Source organism: Vicia villosa, linkage group LG3, assembly GCF_029867415.1.
Source record: "Vicia villosa cultivar HV-30 ecotype Madison, WI linkage group LG3, Vvil1.0, whole genome shotgun sequence".
NCBI lineage: Eukaryota > Viridiplantae > Streptophyta > Magnoliopsida > Fabales > Fabaceae > Vicia > Vicia villosa.
Window position 1 is genome coordinate 7,225,545 of NC_081182.1, and position 2,785 is coordinate 7,228,329.

Below are 2,785 nucleotides of genomic sequence, written 5' to 3' on the forward strand. Positions count from 1 at the left end.
ATGAATCAAAAAAGAGAATTTCTCTTATAATTTGGGACAGAGGGAGTACTTCCTATGGTCCCATTTATAAGAAAATATTCCTTTTTTTACATACATTGAATAAATAATGTATCGAGACAATATGTTGTCCAAATGCATTATTTATTCAATGTATCTTAAAAAGGAATCTTTTCTGATAAATGGCACCGGAGGTAGTACTAAAAATTTTGCCTATAAATGAAGTGCTGGTAAGACAAGCCAAAACAGAAAAAAAAACTCTAAAGTAAACTAAGCATTAGTTAGCGCAAAAAATCCATGGCTGCGAAAAGCAAGATTTTGTTCATAGGAGGAACAGGTTACATTTGAAAACACTTAGTAGAAGCAAGTGCAAAAGCTGGTCATCCTACTTTTGCATTGGTCAGAGAAACCACTCTTTCTAATCCAGCCAAGGCCAATCTCCTCAATCATTTCAAAACATTAGGCGTTAATCTAGTTCCTGTAATATATTTCTCCTTTAACTTATTTTCATGAGGATATTATAGATTATGAATTTGACTTAAGGATAATTATGTTTAAAATTGGAATTAATTGCAGGGGATTTGTACGATCATGAATCGTTGGTGAAAGCGATTAAGGAGGTGGATGTGGTGATTTCTTCGGTACGTGCGCTTCAGCTTGCGGATCAAGTGAAGATTATCGCTGCTATTAAGGAGGTCGATAACATCAAGGTTGTCTCTCCTTTTCATTATTTAATAGCTTAGGTTGAACTCGGAAAGTTTGCACTTATTTAACTCAACTATTAAATATCAGTTGAAGTAAGTAACCATTCCCTTGTTGTGAAATATTTTAATATAAGACTTGTATGTTGTTTGCAGAGGTTTTTCCCTTCGGAATTTGGGACCGACGTTGATCGTGCCCATGCGGTAGAGCCAGCAAAATCTGCATTTGAAACCAAAGCCAAAATTCGACGTGCTATTGAAGCAGAAGGCATACCCTATACATACGTCTCTAGCGACTACTTTGCTGGATATTCTCTCGCCACATTAGCCCAGCCAGGACAATTTGCTCCACCTCCACCAAAAGATAAGGTTTTCATATATGGTGATGGAATTCCCAAAGGTAACAATTAACAAACAAACATTACCTTAATTTAACTTAACCTATGCGTTTTCACTTTTGTTCTTTGTAATTTTCGTGTTTGTTATTTGATTTGTGCAGCGGTGTTCAACAAGGAAGAAGACATTGCAACCTTCACTATTAGAGCTGTGGATGATCCAAGGACATTGAACAAGGTTCTATACATTAAACCCCCTAAGAACATTTACTCATTCAATGAGCTTGTGGCATTGTGGGAGAAGAAGATTGGGAAGACTCTCGAGAAAAGCTATATTCCAGAGGATAAACTTGTGAAAGATATTGAAGCTGCACCTGTTCCATTCAATGTGGTTTTAGCAATTAACCACTCTATTTTTGTGAAGGGTGATCACACCAACTTTGTGATTGAACCAGCTTTCGGGGTTGAGGCTTTTGAGTTGTATCCAGATGTTAAATACACTACTGTTGAGGAGTACCTTGATCAGTTTGTTTGAGAGTTAAAAAAGTACTATGTTTCTGAATAATAATACTTGTATGAGTTGTTTGTTATTTTGGAGATTGGTGTGGAACTGTTATGCCTCCTCTACTTGTTGGTTCTTGTTTGATATGTAAACTGGTTAATGATACGGTTAGACACCGTGTATTGATACGGTTAGACATACATTTGTTCTTTTTAATATATTTTTTGTCTTGGTGTTTGTGTCATGGTTAATATGCTTTAAAAAAGGTTGCATTGTAGATACGGTGTATGATAATTGAATGTCAACATAACACATCTCAAACTAAAAAAGTTGTGTACACCCTCTCGTCACATTTATAAGTAAATTAAATTTTTTTTGGTACTTGAACATTAATGTATGTAGTCCATATATAGATTACATGTCATACATTAATGGTCAAATATACCAATAAAGTTAAATTTGCTTAAAAATATAACCAGAGAGTGTATTTTTTCAAGGAAAATGCTTATTAGTAAGAAAGTATGAAAGCAAGAAAGACAAGAATTAAATCTCAGCCACTCATTACTACCACCACCCCATGATCCCTATTAAAAAAGAAATTAAATTTAAAATCAATTTAAAATTATCCTCTAAAACAATGACAAGTGTTCATTCTTGCATTTCTTATTCAAATCATTCTTACTATATAGCATTACTCTTTTTTCAAAAGGTTGCATTGTTTGTGTTATGTGAGTCTTTTATGTTGTAAGTAGAAAATGAGATTTGGATCCTCACATGTTGTTTTGCTTGTCCACTCTTCTTTTCCTAATGTGATTGTTAAATGTCACACAAAGGAAACACAATAGTACAAATGGGAGGGAGAAAAAGGTGTATGAATGGTTGATATTAGAGCATGATAAAAATATGAGAGAAGCATCATGAGAGGATCGATCTAAATTTCTTCATCCACATTGTCTTTGTTTTGCTTGCCAAGATGTGATTGATAACATATGATTCATCTTAATATATCTATCTAGGTTGTTGTAGAAGTAGTATGAAACGAGAATTATTATAATCAATCGTCAGATTTAATAAACGTTTAAGATCTAAAAGTTTTATATAAATAACACCTTACTCAATCATTTTTGATACACTTATTATTCAAAATTTCTATAAAAAGTGATTCTTTATTGTGATTATCATCCATTATAAATATACTTAATATTTATTTAGGATATTATTATACAATATACATGAAATATATTTTTTTA

General features: G+C 32.8%; 1 pseudogene; it reads left to right on the plus strand.

The window, feature by feature from the left end:
- Positions 1–294: 294 nt before the first annotated feature.
- LOC131654834 (phenylcoumaran benzylic ether reductase Betv6-like) lies at positions 295–1,686 on the plus strand (annotated as a pseudogene).
- The last annotated feature ends 1,099 nt before the right edge of the window (positions 1,687–2,785 follow it).